The following is a 21,989-nucleotide window of genomic DNA, read 5'->3' as shown; positions in this document are numbered from 1 at the left end:
CATTGGGGATGGGATGTGCATTGGGAGGGGGGGGGGGATTAAACATTTTGGAAAAATAAAAGGACTGAAGAGGGAGGGGTGGACCAGTTGCCACTTGTCACAAGATTCCACCCTTGCAGCATGTTATGCAAACTATGGAGAGCTCCTCTCAACCCCAATTTCTCCCTCAGTCGGTCTTTAATGTACATACATACATCTCATTTCTCAAATCTCCAAAAAGCAATCCATCAGGGTAATTGATCACCCCTCTTTTTTTTTTTTAAACCAGCCATCCATCAAACCAATCCGCCAGTCCCTTCCGCCGCCGCCACTCCCTCACATCACTCCTCTGTGCTGTCCCAGGCCAGTCTTCTCATCATAGGCAGTATTGATTTCAATTTCCCCCCCTCAAGCAGGGGTGAAAGGTGTAGGGGAGCAAAGCAGCTTTAGCTGCTAAAATAAAGCACGTGAGATTGGTGATCACCTCGCGGCCCTCCCACCTTCATCTCCATCCTCTAATACAGGCATGAAAACAGGTCAGGGGTGAAAAAGGTGAGAAGCACTTGGACCAAAATTTTGCCGTTAATATTCATCAGGCCCTCGTCAAACAGGTTGGCGGCCTGCAGTGAACGAAGGGATGGCAAATTGAAATGTTCAAAATAATACGGCATCAAGAAAAACAATTTGCGAAAGTGAACATTTTTGCTACAATTATTGGACCATGGATGGATGTTGAAAAAAAAGCATGTGCTACGTTCAAGTAGGGATGGGTACCTTTCGTATTTGAACCGGTTCGGTTCCAATTGTCAGTATCGGGGTATTGATACCGGTACTGAACAGTACCAATTTTCGGTACTTTTGTTCTGTTGTTTGTGGTAATAAATGTTAATCTATTTAATAATAAAATAATAATTGTATTAAAGAACATTCACTTTAACAGTTATTTTTCATTAAATGAAATCTTACAAATAGTCAAACATCATGAACTTAAAACACATGAGCCAGAGAGGGTGGAGTAAAAAAAAAAAAAATCAACATATAACATGGATAAAGTATAAATAATACCAAAAATAAATTAATATTACATAAAACAAAAGTGAGAAGCAAAGTTCTAATACAAGAACAGAAGATAAATTATTGTATTATGTATAATTATTTTGGTTTCTTGTGCAATTGTTTAAACACATTTTCAAGTACGTGCCCTGCCGCATATAGTGCGATGAATTCGAACAAACTTGGAGTCAAATATCGCAACAACAAAAAAAGACAGTTGGAAGAGGACGACAATCCGACGCGGTACGTAGTGCTTTCTAGTGCTACATGTTGACCACAAGATACCCATGAAATTATAAATATGCTATCAGTACGTAATAAGTATTGATCTAAAATTCTATCATATATTGTAACGATAGTAGAGCCACACACCTTACAACACCTTTTCGAATCGGTGGTTGAAGACGGACTTGTGCTGTGTCCGCACCGGTGAGAGGCGGCCGACACGATGGTGCTCCCCGCATATGGCAGCCGAAGGCGGCCACATCCCAACTGCCGCTCGGCCTCAGCAAACAAACAAAGCATGATAGGAACCGCGAAGCTTCACTCTGGTTCGGCTCGTCGGCGTTCAAATCTTGCTTCCTTTCATGGTCCACGTAGCGTGAATGAAAACCAGCGCGAGTGGGTGACGTCAGTACGCTGGTTGGGCGTACACTCTAAAAACAGTTGGGTCAAAAGTAACCCAATTAATTAAAAATGGACCGATCCACTTAATGGGTCAATTCAAATTGACCCAAGTAGAGGATCGGTCCATTTTTAACCCAAAGTTGGGTTATTTTTGACCCAACTGTTTTTAGAAAATGTCCGCCGGGCTCACAACCTGGGGGTGCTGGGTTTTTTGTCACCAGGCACTGTTATCCAGGAGTTATTAGCCTCCGCAATTTGACTGGACGGAATTTTCTATGAAAGTTAAGTTTTTTTGTTTGTTTGTTCCACCGATCCAAGTACGTTCACCTAGTGGGGGGGTGGGGCGGTTGATGATGTGGCGCTCAGTAAAGGCCTACAAGAAGAGGAGGAGGATCCAGATGGACAGTTAAGGAGAGACAAGCAGACATGGCATCTATAGATTCAAGACTATGCCAGTCATTTCGGAATGACTTTTGTCCAACAAAAACATTACAGAGAGACATAAGTCTCAAATGTTTTTTTTTTCCTTGTTATTTTTTTGATGTGTTAAATCCACTGAGTGTTGTTGTGGATGCATCGCTGGCTTCATTCCAACCCACCAGATTACGGATGAAAACAACATTGTTGGGGTCCGCCCTTCCCCCACAGAACAGCAAAAGCTGAATGTGACGGACACGGACACACACGCACCCACACACACACACAAAACGGTAAAGTACATGCACGTACACGTACACTTAGTTGATGATTGACATGCAGCTCTTGGCTTGAGCAAAGCTTTAATCCCACTGCGTTCACAGATGGACTCAGTCTTCCTCTTCCTGCTTTTGTGTAATGTCACCAGCATGTTACACATTTACACACACACACACACACGCATACACACACCCCCCCACACACACACACACACACACACTGTACAGTACCTTTTACTTTTGTTTACTGGCGAGTGGGGGCTGCTGTGTGGGTTCTAATCCCCTCTGTAACCCTCCCTCCCTTTAGTGGCCACCCCTGCTGCCACATACGCAAACCGACACACACATACACACAAGTAAAGGCAGGCATCAACTCTGGTCATTAGAAAAAAAACAAAAAAACAAAGGAGGTCAGTGTCAGTAGAGGAATCAGGCAGCTGGGTCCTATGAGGCGAGCGTTAATCCTCATTTTCAAGGCCCAGAGATAAAAAGGAAACCTTGCAGATGAAATGTTTGAAGAGACACATGACACATTGTGACACTTTGCGGCACCTTGGCCCTTCCCCTCCTTGCTGTTGTCTTCCTACTCCGTATTCATTGATTGCAACTGTGTAATATTAGCATGAATTAGAAGGGGCGACATTAGATGCGTGTCCCCCCCACCCCCCACTCCCTAATCATATTCTCCTTCTGCAAAGGCTTTGATTTGCGTGTAGATACCACTGACGCTGATAATGGCTGTGAGCTGCCCTGGAAAAATGAGGCAGAGAGATAAGATATGGAGAGCAGATCCCCAGACACACACACAAAAAGAAGGAAAAAAAACAAAGAGGAAAGTCATCACCCCCACATGGTGGTTAATCTCCTTCCATCCAGAGATTAGTGCAGTCAAAATTTCCATTGCTGCACCATTGCAAATGATTAGTGGTCTCTCAGAGGAGAGATGGTTAACTGGTGTCCCCCCCATGGACTTATAACCCCTATCTTGGTTACTACGAAGCAGCAACAGTGTCAGCACATGAGAAAATGTGCTCATGACATATTGAACAGGGTTGCTAGCTTGTTGAGGAACTGTGTGACTTCTATGCTAATGGCTTCTTTCACTCATATTGTTGTATTAAAGGAAGTGATTAGTATTCAGAAAAGCTCAGCAGGAAGAAGCCTGACATCGATAAATGACATGTGACCCTTGACCCTCACTGCTGGGGTTATTGAAAAGTTGCCTTCCATTTGATTGGTTACGGAAATAAATCCTATAATAGGCAATCAAGGAACTGCTGGGTTGGCAGGGTGTAGGGCACTCCTCTGGGGTCAAGCTAGTGCTGAAGTTGAGTTGTTGAACTTGTCTAGCGCCACCTTTGGTAAGTGTAGCAACAGTCAGTTTAAGCCAATTCGAAAAAAACATTTGGGACCTATTTTTGTGCCCAGCGCAAGTTTTCTTTTTCTTTTTTTTTGGGGGGGGGGGGGGGCAGAAAGAATAAGGCATTTTGGGCTGTTGTGGGATGGAATGCAGTGGGTTCTCGGCCAATCGAAGTGGACAACTTTCCGCCTTACACCTATGGTGTGTGAGCCCCCCACCACCAGTTGTGATGTATGGTCAGCAGGGTACTAAGAACATATTTTTAAGGCGCTAATGATAATATTTCTTACAATGAATTGATTTCTACAATGATTCACCACCTGCACCACCACTTAGACATGCTTTTTCGAGTCTAAAATCTAGTCTACAAGCACAATGCGGCCTCATAAGCAGGTGACTTGACTTGTGTCTGTACCAAAATGAAGTTGGGCCCGTTTTTACAGAGAGCACGTGGGTGCCCCAGTCTACCAAAAATAGGTCCCATTTTGTTATTGCGAGCAACAGTTGATCATATCTGAACAAAGAAGCAAAAGAAAAAATGACCACTCCTTAAGGGTGGTGTAGCAGTTCACTTGCCTGATTTGCATGCAAGACCCGAACACGGTAAGTGGTTATAGAAAATAGATGGATCATTTTGGTATTAATAATATAAGCAGCTTTCCACTTAGAAGGAAATGTTAGCCACAGTTAATATTCATACACTCATTTTGCTAGTGATTTATCTTCACAGTAGAGAACTCAAAAAGCTAACAGTTGGAGAATAAGTTATGAACAAAGTCAAACTGCTGAACGACCGAAAAGTGGACTATTTTTTTTCTTTTCTTCTTTCCATTGTTGTGGCTTGTGTGAAAGCCAAACAACCGCTCATTCGTCTCACACAGTCACAGCAGATGCGCTGTCAAGGTCACAGATGTTTGGAGGAAATCATACACATTACATTTTCTGGCAGCATAGTGGAGAAGTAGTTAACATGTCTAGTTGTCTACCTATTTGTCAATTGACTCTGGGTGCGAATCTCTGCCCTGATTTCATCCACCATTCCATAAACACTCATGTAAGGTTTATTCAAGAATTGCCTATAGATAGTTGGTGACCAGCCAGGTGTACCCCTCCTCTCGCCCAAGGTCATCTGTGGTAGGCTCCAGCTCACCTGTGACTTTAATGAGGATTACGATGACAGAAATAAGAAATGGATGGATGGATGCAAAACATTTCCTGACACATCATCAAACCAGTCAACAACCACATCAACGAGACCAATCGTATATAATTAGGGTGGCCAGACGTCCGGATTTAGGCCGGACAGTCCCACTTTTCAGTGACGTGTCCGGCGTCCTGCGCAATCCTAAACCAGACGCTAATTTGTCCGCCTTTTAAAGAAAATGAGCCGTGGAATATCCTGGCTAAAAGCAGTCGAGACTGGTTTCATGGTTTCTGCACGCTTTGCCGGTGTGATGTCGACGTGAGCAGTCAGGGCAACGCAGTCAGAACGTCACGCGGGGACGGAGACGCTTAAAGCAAGAGGCGAGCAGCAGGTGTGTCATCATTGAAGACATTTTTTTCCTCGTTATTTGTTTTTCAAAATAAGTTGTGTTTTGTGGCACGCTGCACTTTTACAGAAGCATGTCACTGCTTAGTGGTTTAACCCAAAATGGTCTAATGGTCACCCCCAAAAACTTGAAGTTTTCCTAGAAATTCAACATTATTAAAAATAATTGATATCTCAGCTCCTGAAGCAGATAGAAACATAATTCCAAAAATGTTCCATTTCTGTGTCGTTCACACAAACATAAGTTTATTATTATAAACCTTCAATTTTTTTTTATTATCTGCGGGTACATAACTCCATATATATTTTTCTTCAACACTGGAGCGCCGTTGCAATAACCTCGGGGGATCGAATCGTCCATTCCTTTACAAGGCCATCCAAATTTTCAACATCCTCGTGGTCTACATACATATTTCTTAACAGTATGTCAGTGGGTGGGTTTCCATCCACCTATTTTTATTTAAATTTAAAATAAGTGCGAAAAAGAAACTGAATGGAAACGCCAGAAATTCAAAAAAAAAAAGGCCCAAAACTCTCCAAAAAGTTTTTACGCTTGGAAGGGGTACGTTTTGAAGCGTATCGAAAAAAGGAAAATGCGCATTTTGACGATGGAAACAAGTTTTGCGAATAAGCGACTACAAGACCGGATATACGTCGCACCTTTTGACCGATACTACGTCACACGCACCTTTGAAGTCACAATAAATGGCGGATGATAAAGTAAGATATGTTTGGGAAGACGAAGAAACACGATTATTTTTATAATTAATTAAAGAAAAAAAACGTTATTGCAGTTTTAGATGGCTTTATTAACATCAGCTTTCAATGTAACGACACACTTCACTTACATGCGGGAGGGAAGCCAACAAGACAAACTACATCCGTTCAGTCTGTCAAAACCAACATTCCCACCTGGAACTCCCCATTGTCACAAAGTTCCGTCACCTCAATATCATCTTGCGGCGCATATTAGCAAAAGAAGAGCGGATGGAAACGGGCAAAAAAACAAACAAAAAAAAAACATTTTTTTTTAAATTAATTTTTTTTTTTTTAAAGGAGAGCAATGATGATGTCAAATCGAATGAACAATACTGAGCTCTCCTGGAAAAAAGAAAAGAAAAAAAAGGAAACGGGCATGTCCGTTCTGCGCATTTTCACAAAATTTGCATAAAAATGTCGAAACATTTGGATGGAAACCTGACTAGTCGACTCCTAACACTAATTCGAATTCCTCCCGTGCTGTCGTCAACCGCGTCATTTATTTCATAACTCCCGCGAATTTGCGTCAACCATGAATTCTTGAATACAATTCCAGGACATACTATGAGGTCCACGTCACCCCCTCGAGCATATTCGGATGAATTTAATCGGCTAAGAGACCAAGAATTGGTTAAAACAAAACCAAATGACTTATCCACTCTCGCGGCTTTAAAGGGAGAAGAGTACTTAACGGTATAAGTGCGGTCGCGCTCCCGGCCTTAATGGGTTAAAAACATGGTACTGTAAATTAAAAATGAATTGTCAAAAATAAGTTTGACTTTTTGTGGGTGGCGAGTGGTGGTGGGTGACGGGGGGGTCGTGGGGGGAGCTTGGGCCGTGTTGGGGTTGGGGGTGCTCCTGGCTCCTGGGTTTGCTCTCTGGCCGGTGGGGCCCGGGGTTGTGCCTTGGCGCTGCAGTGGCCTGGGGGGCCCTGGGGGTTGTGCTTGCTCTGTCCTGTCCGGGGTCGACGGCTCCCCTCTTTGGTGGAGGTTTCCATGCATGCCAGATCCACCACACCAGCATCTATCGAAATTTAAACACAATCTGCTTCTTCCTCTGGTCGTTGAATCGGTGGAGGCTGATGTCTGTGGATCTCACTCTGCTTCATCTGTCCTTCCTTCCTTTCCTCAGTCTCTCCTTTGGCCTCTTGAGGTCTCCCTAATTTGTTGGAATTTAGATGTCTCTGGGGTTGGTGAAGGACTCTGGTTGGTGGCCTGGTGGGTGGTGTCTGGTTGGTGCTGGATTTCACTTTCCTTTCTTTTCTTTGATCCTTCCTCGGGTCTTCTGACAACCTCACAACTCTAGCTGGATTCTGAAGTATTCTGTTTATGTGAACGGTATGGGATTTTTAATAGGTTTTAGGTGAATTAATGAGTACACACTCACACGCACGCACGCACACATGCACACACACACCCCCACAGGCACATACTCACACACATACCCCCCAGAGAGAGAGAGAGAGAGAGAGAGAGAGAGAGAGCAATGATGATGACATGTCAAATTGGTAAAATTACCGAATGAACAATGCTGAGCTCTCTCAAAAGAAAAAAAAAAAAAACGAAGTTTGACTTTTTATTGCTATTTATTACCATTTAGTGCGCAAACATGACCTATAAACTATGCAAAACTTTATTGTTGATGAAAATACACCGCAAGTCTGATATACAGCGTTTCCTCGTTTTCCGCTGGCGATAGGTTCCAAAAAATACTCGCATTAAATGAAATCCGCGAAGTAGTTATAGTTTTGTTTTACATTTATTATAAATGTTCTAAGTCTCGAAAACCACTCACCACACAGTTAATACATTTTTCGCATCGAGGCATTTACATTTTCTCATATTTCTCTTTTATTTAATTTTTTTTTTAAATAGGCACTTTACTGTAAAAAAAATAATGCATACAAAATTGCACCAAAAAAACCTCTGCGTTATAGCGAGAGAACACTTTTATTTTTTTTAAAATATGTCCTCCTTTTTGACCTTAAGGAAGTGGCCACCCTGGCCTATACTGTATATAATACTGTGAATCCCTTTGACCGCCGTTCACTGCAAGGAAATTTGGGGTACACGCATATCCCATGTTTATAATGTCAGGATTGATTAGCTTCAATGGCAATGGCAGGTGTCAGCGTACACTTAACCCATAGGTTGAATTTGCACTTGAATTACTTAGTAGAACACACACAACATCATAACCTTTTGAGCAATGGATGTAAGACCTGAATCTCAATCATATTTATTGGCCAAGTATGTAAAAACACAAGGAATGTGTCCCCGGCAGTCTGAGCTTCACAAGCATTGCAGTACCACGTAACAATGACAAAGACGCAAATGACACATACAAAATTTCGATTAGCAGAGCAACCAATTCTACTCACATTGACTAAATTATCACAAGCCTCGGTTTCTCTTTTACTTTTTGTTGTTGTCGTCAAATTTCATTTCTATTACAACAAAAGTTAGCTAAGAGAATTGCAAACGCATGTCTGTTAGCTAACAGAATCACAACAAGTCTGCTAGCTAACAGCATCACAAGAGCATGTCTGCCATTTTGGAGGAGTGAGGCAAGAGCAATACTTGCCACTATTTGTTTATCACATTATACATGTATCATATATTACATATTTTATGCTTAACTTTTCTTGCTGTTCCTCACCGTATAGTAGCCTACAAAATGTATTCTGCCAATTATTTTTGTGCAACCCAACTATAATAACTCTTTATTCATAATATCCATGTTCAACTATGATACACTTAAATTTGTCCACTGTGGAAGTGTTTTTACAGAATTTTAGTCTTCACTTCAGTTCTATTATGCTACCATGGAAACGCTGGTGTCCGGTTTGACAAACAGGCTGTTCATTTTGATAAGTGCACTGAGTAGTTTGAAATCCAAAGGCACACACATACACAGACAGACAATGCACACTGATTCCACCCACACACTATTGTGATAAATTTGTCACAAAGGACCTGATGACATAGATAATGTGACAGGATGTGATTTATGGTGTCAGAAAGGACGGAAAACGAGGGTAATTGAAGGGTTAGTGGAGGAGACAAAGTTTGAAAGTGTCAGCGTAACTTTTGCCGTTATCAAAAGATGATGATGAATATATTCATGGGTGGGCGATGCTGCCAAGTCAAGGACAACCAGCATGTAATTACCCAATAAACTTGGGAAGTGATTCATTCTAAATTCAAGCTATTTAATTAAAATATGCAAATATTCAGCAATAACACGTGACTCATAATGTAGCAGGGAGAGACAAAGTTTGAGGGACATTTTGCCACTCAACGTGAACTTCTGACAGAGCCACATTAGACCACACGTTTGTGTTAGTATCTTTGTGGGGACTTTAACAAAACCGTTCATATTTTTCACTTCCAACTAAAACTATTTGAATAACCTTCAGGTACTTACATCTGCACCGTTTACACAACTTGGAAAATATATATATATTTTTCCTATTCATTGGTTATTCAAACAATAAATAGTGTTGAATGTCATCACTCTGTTTCAGTTTTTGCACACAGATTACATTTATCCTAGTTAGATTTGTAACCATAACAAAAACCAGAGAGCTGTCTATGAAGCCACTGCACAAAATATTGGCCATAGCCAGTAGAGCCATTTAGAATATACTGAAGAACTAAAATCACTGGTGACCAAAGTAATAAATGTTAAACAGGCAAATCATGAGAGCTGTTAAAAGAAAAAAGACCTTAAAATTGTTCAGAATATCACCAGCGACAGGGAGCAGGTTTATCCCAATCTACTGATCACAGAACATATATTTTCTGGTAGGAAGACATACGGTCTGATGAGACACATATTAGTTTAAGTGAAAGGAATGAGATGGAAAAGATCTGATCTTGATCCCAAACATACAAAATCATCTGAGATATAACGTCACAGCCATCTTGTGCTTGAATATCTTCTTCCGTTATGACCTCATTATTCTGCATTGATGATGTAATACATGATGGCAGCAGCAAAATGAACTCGAAAGACTACAAAAAACATTTTGCAATAGGATGCTTTGACTGATTTGGAGATCATTCGGTCTACTCTACTGTAGAGAGGAAAACAGTAATTCCCCTCATTGTTCCAATAGGGGAGTTTAGATGGCAGCATTTGGACCTCATCAAGCATGTCACCCCTAAAGCAGGCTTGCTGTATTTAAGACCACACAACAGCAGTAAAACAGGCATACACACACAAGCAGACACACACTACATCTGTCTCCATTGCACATCACTGATTTACTGAGCACATTTGGGTACGGCAGTGGTGACTCAAGCAAGCTGATTCCTTCAGAGCGGCAGAAGAGGAGTTGGAGAGCCATTACACATATAATTGGATTTCATTTCAACCATGTGAGAGGAGGGAAAGAAAGGCCTGTCACCACTCTGTAGGAAAGGGCTTGTCAAAATACCATCATTGTATTTACTGCACTGCATAAGTTGTGTGTGTTTGTGTGTGTGTGTGTGTGTGGGGGGGGGGGGGGTTGCACAGTTTTCCTTGGCGTATGTCAGTGTGTTTTTCAAAGTGTCGCGTGGGAGAGTATTGCGCATTTCAAAGCATGAAATCCCAAGACACATACACACACGTGTCAAATGAATCCAGAGGGAGCGGGAGAGAGAGCGAAACGGGTTTCCCTGACGCGCTTCGCGAGCGGCCACCAGAGAAGGACAAAGGAATTGATATGAATGCAGGACAACAAGGAAGGAAGCCTGTACATTTTCACAAATGTGTTTTTGGGATTGAGCGTAAAGTCTGTCATGTATGCTCTGCAAAAATGTCAGTCACAACAGCAGCCCCATCTCACGCTATGCTGAGAAGGGATTGGAAACTTTTCCAGTAGCTAAATGTGATAACACACAGACTAAATGTGTGCTGCGTTGAGGTTATTTCCAGATGGAGAGTGCGCTTATATTGATTCTCCATACATTATATCTGGCTCTTAATTGGTGATTATCCAGCGAGTGACCGTTGACTCCTCTCTAACCAGGGCTCACAGATTGCTCTAGCAACCCCACACTTCTGCCATTTGATTACAAAACAAGCCACTGCAGTCTTGGGAAAATCGAGTACAGCAGAAGTGTGACTGTTGCCTTTCCCAAATATCTGTGCTTTGTTGACAATCCTGACTCATCATATCCGAAACGGCTTGATTTTTGCTTTGATGTACTCTGACAGTTGTGGTTTCTTAGATCTGTGGTCACCAACCTTCTTGAATAGAACATTTAAAAACGGTCCTTTTTTTCCCTCTTATATGAATAAGGATTTTCAAAGCATTTTTAAAATCTTGTTTTCCCCAAATCTTGTTCTTGCATTGTACATTATTTTAGTAAGCTACTTTTTATTTCTTTACTTTGTACTCAGCGTACATTTTTGATTATATTCATTCATATTCTCGCTACTCTCAATACTTTCAACTTATGTTATGAGTTTTTCGATTACGAGCCTTTGCTTGGTTTATTTTTTGTGTGTGTGTGTGTACTGCGAGCCAAAATATGACTTGTAGGCAAGCTGCAAAAATACCCCACAAATGAAGTGGGGGAAAATGCACTTGCAGCCTTATATCAAATGAAATAGGAACCCAAACACACATACTGTACAATACAGGCCAAAAGTTTAGACACACTTCATTCAATGTGTCAGTTTACATTGTAGATTCTCACTGAAGGCATCAAAACTAAGAATTAACACATGTGGAGTTATGTACTTCACAAAACAAAACAAAAAAATGAAAATATGTTTTAGATTCTAGTTTCTTCAAAATAGCCACCCTTTGCTCAGATTACTGCTTTGCACACTCTTGGCATTCTCAACTCTGGGATCTTCTTCACTACTGTTGGAAAAACATTTCAGGAGACCAATCTTTAAGTTAATTGAGGGAATGCCAAGAGTGTGCAAAAGAAAGTCATCAGAGCAAAGAATGACTATTTTAAAGAAACTAGAATATAAAACACATTTTCAATTATTTCACCTTTTTTTTTTAAAGTACATACTGTAAGTCCACATGTGTTCATTCATAGTTTTGATGAATTCAATGAGAATCTACAATGCAAATAGTCAAGAAAATTAAAAAAAAAATGTATTCATTCAGGAGAAGGTGTGTCCAAACCTTTGGCCTGTACTGTATATAAAATGAAAACACTCACAAGGAGCATGTCTGTGTTTTGGATGACTTTGTTTATATTAGATGTTAGTATTGTTTCATGTTATGTCATGGTTTCTTATGTCTCTTGATCATTCATCCATCCATTATCCATACCGGTCTTTTCTAATCCTTATATTTTCGTCTCCATCTGTTCTCTTTATTATTATTAATATTATTATTATTATTATCTGGAATTTTTCTAGTTATCAACTTTTATTTAACCAAGTAGAAATGTTTGACAACTAATTCTCATTTACAAACATGGCTCCCACCATCCATTAGTGTCTTGTCCAAGTGTGCCTCATTATCTTGTCAGTTTCTATTTACTTCCCTGGTTTCTTTCAATCTGTGCATGTGCATTATCGTGATTTCTACTATCTTTGACTGTCGTGGTGAGTATATTCCCTGTGTTTATTTGTTACTTTGAATATTGTTTTATTCGATGTGAAAATGTTTTTGTACATAAGTAAATTTGAGTTGCAACTTGATCATGCAACAAATTAAACTTGTTATTTAAGGTACGACTGTATTACACTTGGGTCAAAAAATAGTATTATTTTTTTGTATTAAATAATAAAAATGGGCCAGTCGACTACTTCGGTCAATCTGACCCAACTTCCTGGGTTGTTTCACACAAAAAACACCCACACAATTGGGTCATTTTGTATAAAACAACCCATCAAAGTTGGGCCATAAAAATGGGTCGTTTTGCAAAAAACAACTCAGAAAGTTGGGTCAAACTGAGCCAAGAAGTGGATTGGTCCATTTTTTTCTACCCGAATTGGGTTATTGAAGTGTTTTCAGAGCGTACTTAAAATATTATGCAACATTTTAAGAGCATGACAATAAATGGGGCTCCCCAAAGCTAGGTGGTTTATGGCCTTTGGGGGGCGGGAGATTTCCATTTTCCATTTCATTGAAATGACTGAGGACAGGCACACCTACATGCACATTTCTCCCTCTTCGCACCCATGTGCACATACAAACAGATGTGTGCAGCTGCCACACACCTCTCAGCGTCTCACTGACATATATATTTAACCACCCACACGTACTTTGCACGACACGCGGGCGTGCAAAGAGCCACACTACGGCAAGCTGACATGCGGGCAAGCTTTCCATCTCGCAGACCCACACGCGTGACAGGCTGTCTCCAGACACTCCACGCATATGACATTAGCTGTTGAGGTGATGCACAACCTAGATTAGAGGCCTCGATCCAAATTTGGGTGTTGGACAGACTTGACACCTAGAAAAGGTTGCTGCATTGACATCTTGAGACGACTCGTCATTCTCCTCCCACCAAACGTTCATCCCATCCTATATCTGCCAACGTATTGTTTAGAGAGTCAAATTCTGGCAGAATATGAAGCTCTACATTGCACAAATAAGACAAGACTCGGCTCTTTTTATATTTTGAGGCTCTGACCCAGTTTTGATATGTGCCACCTGGGGCGTTACTGTGATTCACGGCTTCACAGAAGAAGCGTAAATCCTAATAATTACACCAGAAGCAAGCTCCTGGTGTTTCCCGCTGGATAGCCGTGTTCCAATTGCAACCTGTTTGGTGCAGCTGAAACAAGATTGAGAGAAATCCGACGTGTGTATTTAAAAGAGGAGTTTGAATATTCCGCTAGGTGACATTTGTCATCGTGTAGTGCAGCATGACGAGAGGCGGCCGCCATAACCCGACTGGTGAAGAATGAGGCAGAGATGTGCGATGGCGTTAAAAAAAAGAAATCAAATGTCAGTCGGTAAGAGCGGCGTGTTGTATTAATCACAGTCAAGGGGCCTCCTTAAGATGCCAGTATGCTTCAGGGGGGAGTGTCATAAAAAATAATGCAGCAGAGAGAAGCGTGTTGCAATGCAGCATGAAAAATGCCCTCCATCTGCAGTGACTCAGACGGTGAATTCAAGGTAAAGAGGAATATGTTTACCCTCGCTCATCTCCGCGCTTTGGCTCGGTTTGTCTCCCCGTCTCGTTTTCCTGCTCACACGCTACAGTTCGTGGACTTGCCTGCTTACACACGTGTACGATGGGGGGGAAAACACGAGGAAGATAGTAAGGGAGGCACTTGCTTCAGCACATTCTGAATTTTTTTTCCCCGCATTCACCAGGTCTTGTGAGCATAATATTCTGCTCATTATCCATCTATGCAGTTGATACATGCAGCACTTTCATCCATGGTCTACATCGAACAACAGATGCAGGCTCCTCTCACCAAACGACTTGGCTAATCTGTTAATTCCACGTTCCCTTGGTGAGACAAACAATGAGGACGGTGGGCATCACTGTTGAACGCCCCCCCCAGTGATCAGATCCACATTGTGATGCGCTCTATTGTACAGGGCTTTCTAATGTAAATATACACGGTTAACAACAATCGCTACACTGTTTTGTCCTACATAGCTTCTGGAGTGCAGTTTAGAACAAGTGAACTCAAAAGCATGCATATTTATGCATGAGGGTGCATGCACACATTCATACATAGAGTGGATGAAGGTACGGAAGTGTCGAGCTGCCAATTTGGAACAAACATTTTTGACTGGAAAATACATTTAAATGTATTTGCAAATACATTTAATTAAACTTATTTTTTTATGATTTATTATTATGTCTGCAGTGCATGAATTTGTTTTTTTATTTTTTTTCCCCAAGGCAACTCCATGTGGCATTATGGGGAAAAATGCTAAATTGTTAGCATTTAGCCTATAATTGCATTCAAACGTATTTGCAAATATGTTTAAATGTATTTATGCAGCCCCACTAGTCTAAGCACTGTATTCTGTTTAATATTGCGTTAGTGGAATATGTGTTAAGCAATACAATCCAGCATTATTTTTTTTTTATCAATATCAGAACTCACTATATCACTATCACTTGTTGTCGAGTGAAAATGGCATCACAGTTGCTCAGGTCTCAGGTAACAACCAATCACAGCTCAGCTTCATAAAACAGGTGAGCTGTGATTGTCATGTCATCTTCAGTCGACTTCAAGTGGCCGCCCCATGCGATGGATAGACGACTGGATTTTGCTACATAACTCATATTCCACAAATACAATATTAATTAAAAAGCTATGTTTAGACTACTGAGGTCACATATAACATATTATTGACAAGAAATGTTTAAAGCTTTATCTTTTGACACCAGTACTTTTCATGCATAAATCTATGTCTGTTCAATGCTGTCCCACGCATATAGAAAAATAATAATAATCCTGCACCCACCTGCTCGGCTTTTGTCAAACCTCCCAACACTTTTTCAGCATGTCCTCCCTCTCCTTTCAAAATCACCCCATTCTTCTGTCAAGTTATGCTTGGGCGTGTCCTTGCCAGTCAACGACTACTCGTCTTGATTCAACTGTTTAAAAATCGGCCTAATCCGTGTTGTCTTGTTCATACATTCCATTTTGAACACTTTAATAATAATCGTAATCATAGTAATCATAATCATCCTCATCATCATTTTACGTTAAGTAACTAACATTGACCCTCCGCTGACCCCTGTAAACATTCTGCAGACGCGTAAAACACACAGACATAAACCACTGACACATAAAAAAATAGCTTCTGCTCAGGCTTCCCTCAACTTTGGCCCAAATGATGCAGATGAGTGCTTCCCCCTCGTTCAACTCAACCAACGGGACGCAGCTGTGCGGCCGACATGCCACTGGCACCAAGGCAGCGCATTTTCACATGCTTGGACACATGTAAGCTGGGTACACATGCAGTACACAGTTGGACACATCTGCATACACACAAACACAGCGTCATATGTGCGCAAGTTCCAACCCCCTTAAGAGCAGCAAGCAACAATCTATTTTTCACCGGTTTCTCACAAAGAAATAATTGACGGCTGGCATAAAAATGAATGATTACAAATACAACTCACCATTATGCTACATGTAATTGCTGTAATTAGTGTTAGCCCCGTGTTCGTTTATCTTAAGCAAGCCAGTCCCATCTTGAGGTAAAGGGAGACTATGACATCTAAGTGGTTTATATTTTTCTCTAGTATACACCGTAATTTTGTTTTGGTCACCAAAATGGAGTCAAGCACTTCAGTGCTTTGTTTGTTTGTTGCTTATGAACGTTTCAATGCCTCATTTGTGAGCCTGTTTTCACATATTGCACAGAGTGGGCTTGAGAATCATCTGTAGCAACTAGGGCTGTGCACGAATCAATAGTGGCTGGAATTGAGATGTAAATTAGCTGTTAAAAAAACAAATGCCAAATCAGAAACTTCATATTTGAGTGAGAATGACTCATAGATTTTTGTTGTGTGTACGAGCGTCACATGCAGGAATGGCAACACGTGTGACAAATGTAAGTATGTGGGGAGTGCACAGCATCGTGTGACGTGCACTCTTGAAGACCTAACACTTGCAAGTGTTTGTGTGTGTACGGCAATGTGTAGCCAGCAAATGAGCATTAAAATGAATAAACTGTTGAGCAATTAGTCAATAAATCTACCTAGGCAGTGTATCAACGCCTTTGTCGTTACTTCACAGTTTGCCTCTGACAACATCCGAGCATGAGCAGAGCTTGCAAATTTGGATACTGGACCGGAGAGACCAACCCTCACAAGGATTAGCTTAGCGCTAGCTAGCTACTGCGACAGAAACGGTACAGATGGATTTAGAACTTTACCAAACGGGAAAAAAAGGTCCTGCGTTCTGCCGTTGGCCAGCGTATGGCAAGGGATCCTGGAGTTTAAAGTAAGTTATTTTGAACTAACATTGAAAAACCTTTTCCGTAGGTTGACGTGGCTGTGCTTTTTTAAATTTTATTTATTTATTTTTAATTTAATTTAATTTTATTTTTTCTGGAGAGCTCAGTATTGTTCATTTGGTAATTTTACAGATTTGACAATCATCATTGCTCTCTCTTTTTTTATTTTGTATGTGGGTGAGAATGTGTATGTGTGTGCGTGTGTGTGAGTGTGTATTCATTAGTTCACCTAAAACCTATTAAAAAATCCCATACCGTTCACCTAAACCGAACACTTCCAGCCGAGTCGTGAGGCCGTCAGGAGACCCGAGGAAGGACCAAAGAAAAGAAAGGAAAGTGAAATCCAGCACCGACCAGACACCACCCACCACCCACCACCCACCACCCACCGGGCCACCAACCAGAGTCCTTCACCAACCACAGAAACATCTAAATTCCAACAAATCAGTTGACGTGGCTGTGTTACCGCAATGGCCGCCGACAGTATGGATACTCCAATATGTTTTCAAGAACGTGAATATGAGGCTTGGTAAAGCGCTTTGGACAACATACAGTAGATAAAGCCCAATCTAAGTGCAAACCATATGACCAAATTGGATTTTTCATTTTTGGGATTATGACGTGTTTTTCAGCAAAAGTACAATTGGTGACACATTCGAATGGATTCGGGATTCAGGACTTAAAGGGAAATTCAACCCAACACTTTTTGGGACAATAATATGTTCTATGCAGCCCCAGTCGTCTAAATACGGTATTTTGATTAATATTGCGTTAGTGGAATATGAGTTAAGCAGTAAAACCCAGCTGTTCTTATCAATATCAGAAGGTGGCCATTTTGCCATTTGCTGTCGATTGAAAATGACATCACAGTTCCTCAGGTAACAACCGATCACAGCTCAGCTTCAGAAAACGGGTGAGCTGTGATTGGTTGTTGCCTGAGCCCTGAGCAACATTGATGTCATCTTCAGTCGCCAGCAAGTGGCAAAATGGCCGCCCCCTGAGATGAATTAAAACATCTGCATTTTGCTGCATAGCTCATCATATTCCACAAATGTAATATTAATCAGAATGTCATGTTTAGACTAGTGGGGGTCACATGGAACATATTCTTGTCAAGAAATATTTAAGGTTGACTTCCCCTTAAAATGGTAAAGGAATGTGAGACTGCAGCCTTTTAGAGTGTGTGAGTGTGTACAGATCACATGCCGCCACTGTGCTGAAGACCGTGAAAATTCAGGTAATTGAATGAAAGTGGCAAGTTGTTTGAGGACAATCAATTACATTTTGTGAGGAGGTGGCGCAAACGTATATTGCTATAATGCTCACAGCAGCACTACAGCCTTCCTATGTGGAGTCACCATAGCAACTACTCGGGACTACTAGGGCGGCTTTGAGGGGAGGCGGGTCAAGGGGTTGAGTGCTGTTCGGCGGAGAAATCAAATCTGCTCTTTGCGTAGACAGCAGCTTTGAAGATTGATGTCCAGCAGGAGGGAGACGTGCGCAGCTATTTCCTTTGGAGGTTTGGCCTGCTCTGACCCGGGTAAAAAATCTGCTGCCCACTGTGACAGTTGAGTTTTATCTGTATCTTCAAACATCAGAGAATGTCTTGTTGAAAGGTTAGATTTATTCCAGCCTACTTTCTTTCAATCAGTTTTCAGTCAGGTGATTTGTCTCTTTTGCTGAAGCAAGCCCACAGGTGGTCTCTTATTTTGCCGTAGCCATGGCAACTGCCCACAGAAAGCCAACAGCGTTTAAAAGACAAGGGAAAAAAGCCCTTTACTTACCTTCAGAGGGGCATCTCCTTGGATGATGCTTGGCGTGGGTGTTTTCTCGCTTGCTAAGTGCGTCTGGGCTCTGACTAATTAAAAACATCCGCAACAAAATGGATACTGTACCGGGGACTGTTAGCCAGCCCAGGTGGGCCACATTTGCCCCTCAAGGCGAGTCCACAGATGGGCTAAACCACAAAGGGGTTAGTTGGAGGGAACTGGGCACAATCTTGGCACGGGGAGGACGAGCCATCTGCCTGTCAGAACCGTTCTGTTACAGACCTCTGCTCTGGCTCCCGAGTGTTCCCGCCGCAGATGGACAGCTTTCAGAAAGGTGTTAGTCATGACGGGGCTGCCACGCAGTAACACATCACTGGCGCTACTGCACAGTGATCATTACGGCTGAAGCAAATATAGAGTGAGAGCAGTGAATGAATCCACTGGATGTTTGCACAGGTTGAAAGGGGTTAAGAAGGAGAGCAGGGATCTGCCAGAAACTGCTATTTGCACACATTAAATAAACGTTTCAGCCTCCAACACCCTATTCTACAAACACTCACAGGAACGGCACTTTTCCTTCCTGTGCCATTTTCCACCTCACTTATCCCTCTGGTGTTCCCCCTCGTAAGCAGGCACCCGTTTGAACACATAACACAGCCACTTTCATTTTCTCACCTATTCTCTTGCTACCTTTTCTTGACCACATGACCTCCATGTCCACCCGCCTTCACTCGTCAGCGGTTGCACGTCACTAATCTGGTGGGATGCGGCAGAGCATCTCTGCTGGGGGTTTCTGGAAGTGGATTTGTAAGAGAAACACCAGTAAGCCCCACTCCCCGCCGTCTTAATGGCAGATTAGAGCATTAAGTCGACAAACACAGAGCTGCAGTGGAGGAAGGAACAGCAGTGAGGTGGAGCACCACGCTGCACACAGACCTGACATCCATCAAAAAATGGTCACAAATGAAACAAGCCCTACTTAATGGCCCACCTGTTGATTCACTGGGGGGAAAAACACATCAACGTGATTTCTACCACACACTGAGGACATTCAGGGGGAATGACCTTTTCCAAACGCCAGGATTGACTGCAGCTCCTTCAAGCATTTATGCCCTTTTCAATTAAAGGTTTCATAATTATGCTTTCAGTTAAGGTCACAAAATGTCTTAAACATCTAAAAATGGCACTCACATCACATGAACGCTCAAAAGCATTGTTTACTGCTAATGTGTCCCATCATGGTTTGGATAAAGTCCGAAAAATTGTTGACCAAAGAAATAATTATTTTGTTAAAAAATTAATAGCACATTGACTTAGAACTCTTGCTCCACCTCTCACTAAGATTTGAAATCGGTGCTCAAAGGGGGTTGCCTGGAGGACCGTTTGGGTTGCGGAAATAGTCGTTTTCGTTTGTGCTGCGTTTGGGCTGGTTTGTGCCATAAAAGTTTTGTTTAAGGAGGCGTGCACGAGAATGGGCCGGTGGGTGGCGGGGGCGACTACGTCATGCGGAACAAGTGACGTAATATGTATCGTCTCGTGTAATGAGAGGACAAACAGCCAAATTGTGTTTATCTCAGTGTTTAACTTTAAGATGGCACCAAACACACGGTTTTTGCCCCCAAATCAAGCTTTAAACAAACATGTACTAAAATATAAAAATAATGATCAGGACATGTAGGCAGCATTTGTAGACACCAGTTCACACAGTTTATCAGCAACAAAAAAAATGTTGATTAAGGGTTGAGTTGAGATTGAAATGTTCAAATCTTAAAAGGAACACCGGCTGCCATGACAAGTTCGCTCTATATTATTTATTTGGTTACGGACATAACTATGAGATTCATTTTTCAAAAATCATTTACAATTTAATACATTTTGTAGAAATTTTATTTGGATGTATACGGCTGTCTCTCTGCCGAGCAATGTGAATTCTCTTATAAAGAAAGAAAGCCTTGTAGCGTCCCTAAAGAAACATGCGATTGGGAGAGTCACCCTCCCTTACGTCGTGCTCTCTTCATTCACCAGACGCATTCAGGAGTTTTGATCAGGGCTGTGATTGTCAGTTACTTAAACAAGGATTTGAGAGAAAAAAAAGTGCTTACATTCTTCGGTCCAGAGATGCGTGGAGAGAAGCAAAAGAAAACGAAGCACGTTTGGCAGTAAACTCTTGGTGTGTTCAATGACTACTCACACAGTTGGATATTTCAAACATACATAGAAAACAATCATTCAATGTATCAAACAGAAATGATTACTACGTGAGCACATTGCAGGTGGTACATGAAATCATTGTATAATTTGTTTCCCAGATCAAAAACTTCTGTCATAGACACGCCAAAATCAGAACAGCTGCATGGCAACCTAAATTTCCCATAAAGGTCAGATTTTTTTCCCCGAAGCACACATCAGCCTCAAAATATATCACACTCTATCGATGACAAAGGGCAATATATATAGGGCTCCGTGCTACATGATTAAGAATTGTGATATAATGACATGGAGCTGGGAGCATCAGCGAGTGATCGGATGCGATGGAAATGTGTGTGTGACATCAGCCAATCAGAGCAGGTTTTCCTTCTCTTCCGCAGTTTGCAAGTTGAAGACGTAAACAGCTAAACAAGCCACGACTTGACATCATCTTCCCACAACGAAACAGATTCGACAAGATCGTTCTTCCCCGTTGTTTTTCTGGTGGTATCTCGTGAAGTAAATGAAGGTAAGTACTCAAAAACAGTCAACACAAAAATCTTGTTGAATCATTAGAACAAGCTTTTTTTTGTCCAGTCAGTCAATTGTTTGAGCCATGTGTATGTCAATCACACAGTTGTCATCGCGATTCATACGGTAAAACAATTCAAAAGGAATTTAACTGTTAAATCGCTAGCAGGTATGTTTCATCATGTCAAAACAATATCCAATGAGGGCTGCCATCTTGAGACAGAGACACAAGAGATGACACAAACTGTGCCGCATAAAAAATTAAGTCTGGGATTTAAAAGTTCAGCCTGAACCATAGCCACATGAATAAGGACCGTAATAAATCAATCCGTTTGTAAATTTGTCAAGAAATCAATACGAGTCGTATTTAAGTAGATAAAGCATCCATTTTACCACTAAGCGCAGCGCACCAGAGCAGTCCTCTGTCCTAAGATGGCCGACCAGTAATGATGCTGCCGACTGTGCCTTGAGCCATCTAGTGCTCTTATCGATATCTATGACCGGAACAAGAGCTACTTCCTGCTTCCATGTCTAATGCTGCATTCGAAGAAGGTCGGAAATTGTCTGACAAATA

This window comes from Vanacampus margaritifer, chromosome 2 (genome assembly GCF_051991255.1).
Source record: "Vanacampus margaritifer isolate UIUO_Vmar chromosome 2, RoL_Vmar_1.0, whole genome shotgun sequence".
NCBI lineage: Eukaryota > Metazoa > Chordata > Actinopteri > Syngnathiformes > Syngnathidae > Vanacampus > Vanacampus margaritifer.
This window is presented reverse-complemented; position numbering follows the sequence as displayed.